General features: G+C 34.4%; 1 protein-coding gene across 8 annotated transcripts in view; it reads right to left on the bottom strand.

Annotated features, from left to right (window-relative positions):
- Positions 1-5,613: 5,613 nt before the first annotated feature.
- Positions 5,614-11,095, bottom strand: part of LOC108362798 (platelet binding protein GspB-like) — a 47,371-nt gene continuing 41,889 nt past the window's right edge. For all 8 annotated transcript variants that reach the window (XM_017615940.1, XM_017615943.1, XM_017615939.1 and 5 more), the window contains one exon: positions 5,614-6,830. The gene's annotated coding sequence lies outside the window, so the exon portion shown is untranslated. The remainder of the gene's footprint in view (positions 6,831-11,095) is intronic.

Below are 11,095 nucleotides of genomic sequence, written 5' to 3'. Positions count from 1 at the left end.
GTGATTGGAATCGTTTTCTGCACGAATTCTGGTGAAGTTTGTGGAATAATCGTACGAAAAGCAAGTTCTTTGCATAATAAGTGAACTTTAACTTTTTTATGCAAACATATTGAAAAGTAAAATAAACTACAGTAACGTTCGTGAAATTGGATAACAGATTTCCATGGAAGTTCGTTCACATTTATTTTGAAGTTTTTAATTTTTCGCTGCATAGGAAACGCATCGCAATCGGCTATAGAAGCAACAACACTGCCAGCAAGTATCGCTGATCAGCCGACGGTGTGTGTACGTTTGTGCTGCCTGCTGCCATTTTTCGGTGCGTACTTTTGTTGTTGCTCTCCTTGTATTGCTCGTTATTTGCTAGCTCGACATTCCATAAAAATCAAGTTGGTAAAAATCTAATAAGAATATGTTTCTTGAATGCATTTCAACCGTGGAAACTGATTGACCACACCTAATCGAACATAAGAAAAAGTATTAAACAAAATTTGTGTGCTTGGGATTTCCTTACGCAGTATTTACTCGAAAGGCGTGTTTCGCCCGAATTTGAAATAGCGAAAATCGATTTCGTTTTTCGACTCGGGTGCTGTGAAAAGTTCGCCAGCGAATTGAGATAAAAACGATCTAGCAGGAGCCTCAAGACATCTGCGATATGGAGAAATTAAAAGTCAAAACTATAGGTGTGCTACGTGAGCGTGAAGGTGTTACAAATGGCAATGGAAATGGCGTTTGTCGTGTGGTGACACTTACCTCTGCGATTGCTGATAGTGGAGGCAATGTTGCTGTTGTTGCAGGTCGTGCTGAAGATGGGAAGAATGACGGTGGTGGAAGTGGTGGCAATTGTGTCCCAGCTAACCGCCCCACCACTGCAGCAGCGCTTGTGCGTCAGTTACCTAAAATGTCTGCCTCGGATTTGGCCGGAATATTGAATTGTAAACGTCGTTTGGAATGGACAAAAGAGTGGTTGAAAAAGAACCAAACAGAGTTTTTGAGCAAAGAAAATCTACGCAAAGAAATACAATTCCGTAGCAATGAGATATATCACTTTAATTGTTTTTTCGACATAACGGAGCGACAGTTCAGATACTTGGTGAATAACCTATCACCAGTTATAAGTTCCTATGAGCCGCATCGGAAGAAGAAATCATTCAGTGCAGAGGAGAGAATTGCTATAACGCTAAAGTATTTGGCCACGGGTATGTGCACATATTAAAATTTTTATTTTTATTAAGCCTACAAAACTATAAAACTTTATTTTTTAATACATATTAACGTATAGGTTATTAGATTTGCATGTGACCAGAAAAGAAATGCGCATGCTTATATGTACATATTAGTGTGCAGTTATCAAGGACCAAAAAATCGGAGGATTAATTTATTTGTACTTTGATATTTGATTTCTCAAGTCACTCATATACATATTTGTGTATTCCTGGGGTCTAGGTTCATGAAGAAATTTTTTTTCGTATATATTTTGATAACAACTTGTTTAATTTTTGATAGGCATGTCTTTAGTTACAGATACTCAAAACATCCGGAGCGTTACTACCAAAATGAACTGTTCCTTCAGGAATTTCCTGAAACTCAGAAATTGAGTTCTGCGCTTTTTAAGGGTTTTATAGATCATATCGCTACCTGAAATGCAAGAAGCCGTAACTAACACCGTCATTGAAATTCAAACAGTCGTAACTAATAAACTTGTTATGCGTAAAACGATGGGAGTGGGCAAATCAATGAATACAGCTAACTTGCAAAGGGTTACTATTCGCACCGCAATAAAACCCTCTTAAACAACTTCTTGAAGACACATGTAACGAACACAGGTAAACGCGCAGTTCAGCAGCACAGGAGCGACCGCTAACATAAGTCCATTGGGAAGCTAAACACTCTCTTGAAGAAAGCTTCTTCTTCTTATTTGGCGCTGTAACCGCCCATGACAAAACATATTAGGGATATTCTCCGAGTCTTGCAAAGCCCTTGCCGGTTTTTACTGTGCAATCCGTCCAGATCTGTGCACCGCGCAAGGGCTTTGCAAGACTCGGAGAATACCCCTAATGTTTTTAGTAACCGCCTAGCGATTTTGGCCGAGTACAGCAATTGCCAATTGTAAATTCAAGTGAAGCTAAGTCCTCTTCCTATTTGTAAATTGAAACACACCCTGCTTTTAATAGTTGAAATCTGATTAACAAGCGTTTTAAAAAGGGTTTCAAATAAACTTGCAATAAGTTTACTTCTACAAGCGTAATTTACATTACATTACATTACATTTTACCGTACAAGCGCTTTGCAAAACTTCGAGTAATACCCCTAATCAAGGTGGAATGAATAAGAAGTAACTGAGAATCAGTACGAGTCGAAGATCACCCTCTTCCCCCCATTCATTATCGAAGGAGAGGCAATAGTTTCGTTTTCGAATTTAATGTTTGGAATCCAAGAAAAATCACAAGAAATATTTTTTTATTACTTTGCTTTTGCTGTAAGTTTTCTTGAAGAAATAAATATATGTACAAGCATTTTTTCCTTGAGCGCTGCGAACCGATTTTAGAAATTCTGATAGAAGAAAATTTATTTTCCATTTCTTGTGCGTCATTTTATACATTTCTTGTTTTCGTGAAACAGCTGTTGGATGCTCAGCTGGCACGGCATTCAGGGTTGTGTTTTGTTTAGAACTAAAAAGTGCTGCCAATTCATAAAAGAACCACAGCTGCCAAACGCGAGAAAGAAAACTAAAATCAAAGAACGTAAATCTTTAATTAGGGACCATCAAAAAACATATATGGTTCGAGGCAAAAATCTGACGCGGACAGAGACAAAAGCGAGACGAACTGCTCATCTCAGCCTTTCAGATATGGCCTTAGCTGTCGCGGAACATTTTCAAGCCCACGAGTTGTCGCTTCCAAAGAACGTAAATGTACATTTACGGCACATTTTCAAAGTAACGAGTTGTCGCTTCTTATACATTTACGTTCTTTGCTTTGCATGTGCTTCACCCTGTTGATATCCAAGAATATTTTTTTGTTATGTGGCATCTCTCACCAAGCAACAGCATAAAGTGCGCGAGTTTGCGGAGGAAGTTTTTATTAGACGACAAGTCTCTTCAGTTTAACGTTTAACAAAGATATTGGAAAATTTCCGTGATTAGTTTATATGTTTGTCTGTATATATAAATATCGCGAAAACGTTCTATACAAAGATACAAATAATGAAAGTTCGAAATCTCACTTGAAACCTGAAGCCAGGAAGGCAAGGTCCAATATATCGGAAATACCATAGTCATATCCGGCAAACAATCGCCTATCGGAAGCGTTTTTCATGTATGTACATACATATCGTCGTCTCAGAAAACGGATGTCGAATGTTACAAAACACGGGTTTGGGAAAATTGACTTTGAAGTTTAAGGTCGAATTAATCCGAAACTGTACGGTAGATTTTTGTAATTTTTGAAGGAGACGTAGTTGGTGTTATTAGTTTTGATTTTATCCATATTTTTACATTTAATATCTCTTAACGTTAATGAGAAAATTGACTTTTCATTCCGTATACATTTGTCGTAAGTAGCGTTTACTCACCACTTTGTTTTGTCCATAGAACATACGACAATATTAAAGTATCTATTTCAATGACGATGGTATAATTTGATGAAAAAATCAGATATATTTATTAAATAATGATTACTTATTAGAAAAAGCATTACAAAAACATATTCATGTATTTAATTAAAAAAAATCTGTACATCTCTTATGCTGTAAATATGTTACGAACATACGTTTTCTTTATATAAAAACAAAAAACAATACTCATTCAGTCTTATGTACATTTTTATTTCTTTCATTTCATTGGAGACTCAGTGTAAGCTAAAATTTAAAAATTTAAAATTTTAAAATTAGTTACTTAGTTTAATTTCCAATTTTAATTGTGTCGTTATAGTAGAGGACCATCGAATTGTCGTAAGTTCAAAGTTTTGCGATACATACGACAAATGTTTTATGATTAAAAAAAGATTACATTTGTATGGGAATTTGTCGTATCCCACCATGCAAAACATGAAGAATAGGCAACTAAAATAGGCAAATAAAATTATTCCAAATATCGCCTGAAGCGATAAGAAAAGGACTCATTCAGGTAATAAGAAAACGACTCACCCAGGCGAGTTGCCTTCGGCGGACGTTTTAGAGCGACCGGTAATAGGAAATCGATTCGATGGCAATATTACCGGCAATAAATTTGTTTCCGAGGGCGACACGTTTTCTTATTGCCGGCAACACAAATTGTTTGGTGGGATATGACGCATTTTCAGCATATACAACAAAAGGCATACTCAATCATTAATATTATGTAACATACGACAAAGTGCGCACGAAATATCTCAAAAACTAAGGGAGATATAAAAAAATGGATTGCAGAAATCAAAAGAGCATGTCCAACTTAGTAAATCTGCATCAAAATCCCAAAATCATGATTTTGCACATTCGTCATCCGTTTTCTGAGGCGACGATATGTATTGGCATCAGAGCGTGGTGTTGTCTAGAAATTTTTATCGAGAAAGCTCAGTAAAAGCTTTCCAAACAACACCACACTGTAACGGTGCAAATGGACAAATGTGTAAAGATGTACATATCGGGTGAACCCTGCTCAACTCTGTGGAGTGTAAAACAATTTGATGCCAAGATACTGCTATGCCTGCATTCAAATAAGGTAATGCAAAATTTGTAAAAAGTTGAAGCTCACTAGTTGGAATCACTTTGTAATCGAGGTGGTTCGAATTTTCGAATCGTTCTATGTACATAGTTTCTGGTAATTTTGTTTAAAGCAGAAATAAAGGAGCTTAAGTGATGGTATTACAAATCGCTTAAAGATGAAGAACGTGTTTTGATAAACCACTTTTCACCACTCAATTTATTGTTTGCATTCTCAGTAGCAAGGGAATGTTTGAAGTTCTAATTTTAGAGCGTTCGATTCATCAAAATATTTAGTTAAAATAAATGGAAGATTCTAATTTCTGAGGGTTCTTATTTGAAAGCATCTACTGTAGTACCGTTTAAAACTTAAATATTTGAAATTAAATTTAAGTTATAATCTGTTGGTAGTTACATTGATTATTTATTACGAAGTTGTAAATATTAGATCTTCTCGTATATTGCATAGAGTTCGATTTTCATTGTCTTTGTTTATGTACATATATACATATGTATGTTTGAGTGCTTCTAATAACGGTAACCCCTCAGAGGGCACTGGCAAACCGCATAATAAGTCTGTTCCAGGTGCTTCACGACTTGCAGGTTTTTTACAGGAAGTCGTTCCCGGTCGCCACCTCCCATAAGGTTTATTAAAGGCGAAAACAGCTTTTCCTGTAAATCTTGCAAATCGTAAAGTACCTGGAACAGGACTAATGCAAATAAGATCGTAGTCACGACACTCGGGTCTACGTAAACGGAACGACCCAAACTCGTATCTGGTCAAGGACTGTCACTCCAGCATCATTCCCTAAAAACTCTTGGGGGAAGTTGGAAGTTGTTACGGATGGATGCTACGCTGCAGCAGAAAATGTCTGAAAGTCCAAAAATACATACCTAATTGCATTTCGACGGCAAAACCAAACAACAATCAGTTTATTTTTATATGATTAAGCTTTTATTTGGTTAATCGTAGGCATGTGTGTTGCATTACAAATACACATTTATGCTGTGTCCTCTCATGCACTGATAGGAAATGCATTTTGTTTTGTATTAATATTTACTTTGCAATAAGTTTTCGACTAATAATAAATGGTAATACATGCTTGCATTTTACTTTTGGTATGCTTGCTATTATTTCTTTTGATGGATGTATGTGCTTTATTACATAAATATTTTCAATATTGTACTTAAGTTAAGTTTAATGTAAATATTAAATATAAATTATTAAAATGCTTAGGCTTTATTTGCTCCTTTGGATTAAAAAATGAAAAAGACAAAGTCACTTTAAAAGCATGTTATATATTTTTTTTATTTTAAACATTTTTTTTATTTATTTAATATATTTTTTTTTGCATATTTGTTAAGGCATCATACACGTTTTCAAGCAAATATGTATGCATGTATCCCATTGAAGCTGCTTAAACTAAACTACTACATACGACTGACTAGTGTATTTAAATCATTTTTAAAAAATATTAAATTCTTTACAGCGACCGCTAAACTACTGCCTCGCAAAATTTCCACACTAACACAATAAATAATATCTTTAACCGCGTTTCACATTTGTTTTAATCAATGTATCAATGTAATGTAGAAAATTGTTGATAGTTCTTAAAAAAGTACAGTACACACAATTAACTTAACGACATACATATTTAGTGCATAGGTTTTCTAAGAAGTTCGGATACATTTGAAAGGTTAAAGCCAATTAACGAAAGTCATTACATTTTATAGATAATAGACACTTAAAGGGTCACATTTACTTTTAAGCCAAAATATACAGGATAATTTGTTATCTACCCAAAACAAATTTTATTTAACAATAACTAGTTCGCATGGCAAACGCGTTGGTATTTGTGTGGATTCATATTTTTGATAATGCTTATCATTTTTTTTTTTTTGGTTTTACTAAAAAAACGTGTTTTAAGTGAAGACTGGAATTACATAGTTCATAGTTCACCGTGTATTTCATAAATTTCGATGCGTCGATAATTTTTAAAATGCAATGTATCAGTTTACTAAGTATAGGGAATGTATTTGAAGTATGCAGTATGTAAATATGTATGTATATTTTTGTTAATCGAAATCTCCCAGCCTTTGGCGATGTTGGTTCACCATTAACGAAGCATGAATTTTCATTTATTTATTTAAATCTGTAAAAGAAAAAAAAAGATGGTTTCGTTTTATTTAAAACAAAAAATTCAGTTGAATTGTTAATGGATGTATTTTATAAATTGATCGTTTTTATCGTTCAATTACTAAAAAACTGTCATAATTAAAAAAAAAAAATAAAAAATATCAAATGATACGGGATTACTCGGTATATTATGCTTCAGAAGACAATACGCTTTTTTTCTACATTTTGGGAGTAAATTGAAAACTTTAAACGCGTCTCCTGGAACATTTGTTTTTTTTTAGTAATGATAGTTTTTTAGTAAATAAGCTATATATGTATGTGTATGTTCTGAATCAAAGTTTTTAAAATTATTTGCTTATTTAAGAAATTTAATTTTTTTCAAAATTACATGTACACTGCCGGAGCAAAGTATTGGCACAGCAAATTTTTCACAATATATGCAACTAATTTCGTATAAAAATATAGTTCGTTCTACAACAAAAAACATAAAAATATAATTCCTAAACTTTGTGCAAAACTCGCGAAAATTCAGCAAATTTTCAATTTTTTAATCAGATTTTTTAGAATTTTTTTTAGTATGCAGGTTTCAGCCCAATCAATTTTATTATAGTAAAGTGCAAGTTTTAAGTGGCTAGGAATTACCGTTGATTTTTGGCAATTTTTTTCATGCAGTCTCTTCCATACAAAAAATTTTTCTAAAATACTTTATATGGAAAAAATGCAAAACACCTTCAACAAAACAAAAAAAAATCAAAAATCAACGCGATTTTTGACTAACTCCGAAATTGTTTTTTTTTACTAGAATTTAATGGGCTCCAAAACTGCATACTCAAAAAAAAAATCTGATTAAAAAGTTGAAAATTTGCGAATTTTGCACAAAGTTTTGGAATTTATTTTTATGCTTTTTGTTGTTGAATGAACCATATTTTTATACAAAATTGGCGGAAAAATATTAGACTAAAAATTGTTGCATATATTGTGAAAAATTTGCTGTGCTAATACTTTGTTCCGGCAGTGTATGTATATACTAGGTGTTCTAAACCACCCGTCCAGCCCTTCTAAAATTGTGAGAAATATTTTTTATTCAAAACCTCAAAAATTTTACCTACTAAATCGTGAATGCTCTATCTTTTGGTGGTATTAGCGACTTCCGGTTTCGACCGGAAATGAGTTAAACTGACCGGAAGTCCATTTTTTCAAATTAGATATACATGTTTTTACTATATATTCGGATTCTAAAGAAAGATGCAAATATTTTTATTGGACAACGAAAAAATATCAATTACCAAGTCGGGGATGCTCTATCTTCCGGTTTCGATCGAAAGTGGGTTAAACTGACCGGAAGTCCATTTAGTTAAATGCGATATACATATTTTTATCACAGATTCGAATTCTACCCACATATGTAAGTTCAAACCGTTTGTCGGAAAGTTTTTTCCGGTTTGGACCGGAAGTGGATTAAACTGACCGGAAGTCCTTTTTTTATTACGCGTGTATGTTTTTACTACAGATTCTAATTCTAAGGATAAAAATACGTATTTTTTTTATTACACTTTTTTCTCGGAAGTGCCTTTCTAAACTTCTAAATGACGTTCGAACCTTAACTCGTCCTGGTCTCTCGCTGAAAAGTGTTGAAAAAGGCACTTCTGAGAAAAATGATTCAAACAAAACTTGGGTATTTTTGGTCCATAGAATCCAAATCTGTAGTAAAACATGTATATCTTATTTGAAAAAATGGATTTCCGGTTAGTTTGATCCACTTCCGGTCGAAACCAAAAAAAAAGTTTCCGACTAAAGATATGAACTTTTATGGGCAGAATTCGAATCTGTGGTAAAAATATGTATATCCCATTTAAACAAATGGACTTCTGGTCAGTTTAACCCACTTCCGGTCGAAACCAGAAGTCGGTAATACGACCAAAGGATACAGCATCCTCGACTTGGTAATTAATTTTTTTCGCTCATTGAAGAAGTCCAGAACGAGTTAAAGTTCGAAGGTCATTTAGAGGTTGAAAAAGGCACTTCCGAAAAAAAAACGTCAAGCAAAAGTTACGCATTTTTATACTCAGAATCTGAATCTGTAATAAAAACGTGCATGTATATATGTATATATGTCTAATTAAAAAAATGTTTGCGTTATTATATCAAAAAAATTTACCTCTATTTTAGAGGGGGTGGACGGATGGTCTAGGACACCCTGTATACTTCAAGAATACGCTTTGGTTTAACCCCTTAAAGTGAAAATAGGCTTTAATTATATACACCCGCGTCATAATTATGGTCGCAAAACATATCGACAAGTTTTAACAGTTTGTATTTTTTTTTGTTATTTTATTTTAGTAGTTATTTTAATATAGTTTATTCTTTAACAAAAAACCGTATAAATCCAAGTTACAAAAATTGTACAGTATTAAAAAAAAATATGTGGTGCGCTTATAATTTTGACGTGGGGTGTATTATAATTTTAGCTCCTATCAATTCGTTTATCTTTAGCAGATTTTTATCTTTTCCGTTATTCGTTTGATTAAATAATCTTCGAAAAAAGTGAAAGCTAGACGAAATGAAATAGGGCAGATAATTGTTTAGACCAAGTATTTAAAACTATATCGCGATCAAATTATGTATACCGACACCACGAAAACTTTTCCACAAAACCAAATGTAGTCTAGGCCAAAAGGACTGAAAAAATAGGACAAGCAAAGAAGGATTCTTGGCAGCAGATCTGTGCAGCTTTTGAGACCACAAATGCGGTGTCCGTGGCTCCAAAAGATACTAGCTTGGTCCAATGTGACTCTAGATCTAGACGTATCTTGGAAGGTCTGAGGCGTCAAGGTTAAGAAGTATACTAACCAGGTTCGATGTCTGACCAGTATTTAGAGAGCAGACGGATCTTGAATGGACTCTAGCCGGGATGTGCCGAGCTTAGCTGACTCAGACGTCGCGGATATGGTGAAGGTAGCTTAAGCCATCAATGCTTTGTATCCCTTCAAAACAGGGATGGGATGAACTGCCTTCTTGCTACACTCATGTGGCAGATTGCAACCTCATTTAACTTTTTTTTTTATCAAGGTGCTTAATTTGGAGGGAGGTGGGGGTATTCATGAGGGACTTTAAGCTAATAAATCCTGCATAATAATAATAATAATAATAAATTGGCGCTTACACATACGTTAGTGTTTGGCCGAGCTTCTCCTCCGATTTGTAGCGTGCGCCTTGATGTTGGCACACAAAGTGGAGGGACCTACAGTTTTACGCCGACTCCGAACGGCGATTGTATTTTTATGAGGAGCTGTTTTCCATGTCAGAGGGGCGACCGTTCTTAAGATAAAACCTTTTGACCAGGGCTTGAACCGTTCCTGCTTATATTATTCAAAAGACGTTGAAACGCCTATATGACCTACCAGTGGGCAAGGGAATGTACTGTCATCCACACGAAAAGCGCAACAAGCATACCCTAGGGTAGATCTGTGGAAAGCGCACTGCACGAGGTTTTTAATACCAGCATTGCCAAGTTTTGAATTTAAAAAAGCACTAAAACCCAAGAAAACATCGCGTTTTTCTCGAAAAAAGCACCAAACTTTTATTGGAGTGTTTAATGGACTTTGTATGCACGAACAATTGTATCGTAGGGATGCCGATTCGAATTAATAAAAATCAATGTTATTTGCTCGACGGTCGAATTTACTCTGTTTTCTATAAATTTAAATATTTTCGTACAGGCGACGTTAAGATTCTTGTTCTTATTTTCTAATTAGCCACTGTGTCCAGCATTGCCGTTTCGCAAAATTTATTAACTTTTCCTAACTGTTTAAATGTTGAAATTTTCTTCGCTTTGCTTAATTTTTCTACAATTCTTATCAAACGAAAGCAAAAACCAGATATGAAGTTTCATGAACTATGTAGTAGTTTAAATCTACACTGCAATCTCTTATGATCTTGTGAACTAAAGGAACATAAAGAACTTTTCTTTCCGACCGCCTAACACCTGAAACATAACGAAATTTGATTTTCCTTTTTACNATCTCTTATGATCTTGTGAACTAAAGGAACATAAAGAACTTTTCTTTCCGGCCGCCTAACACCTGAAACATAACGAAATTTGATTTTCCTTTTTATTGTGTCTTATTTGAGCATTTAGGAAACTAAGGGAACGGAACAAGAGCTCGTTCATGGTGGCATCACAATGGGTCAAAATGGCTTAAGTGTGTCTCTCTTTGCCGTTCCGTGCGGAGTGACAACCACCGTAACCTAACCTAACCTAACCTATTTGAGCGTATTATC

This window comes from Rhagoletis zephyria, unplaced genomic scaffold (assembly GCF_001687245.7).
Source record: "Rhagoletis zephyria isolate East Lansing unplaced genomic scaffold, Rhagoletis_zephyria_1.1 Rzeph_scaffold_01105, whole genome shotgun sequence".
Taxonomy (NCBI): domain Eukaryota; kingdom Metazoa; phylum Arthropoda; class Insecta; order Diptera; family Tephritidae; genus Rhagoletis; species Rhagoletis zephyria.
The sequence above is the reverse complement of the archived record's forward strand: the minus strand, read 5'-3'. Positions and strand labels throughout refer to the sequence as shown.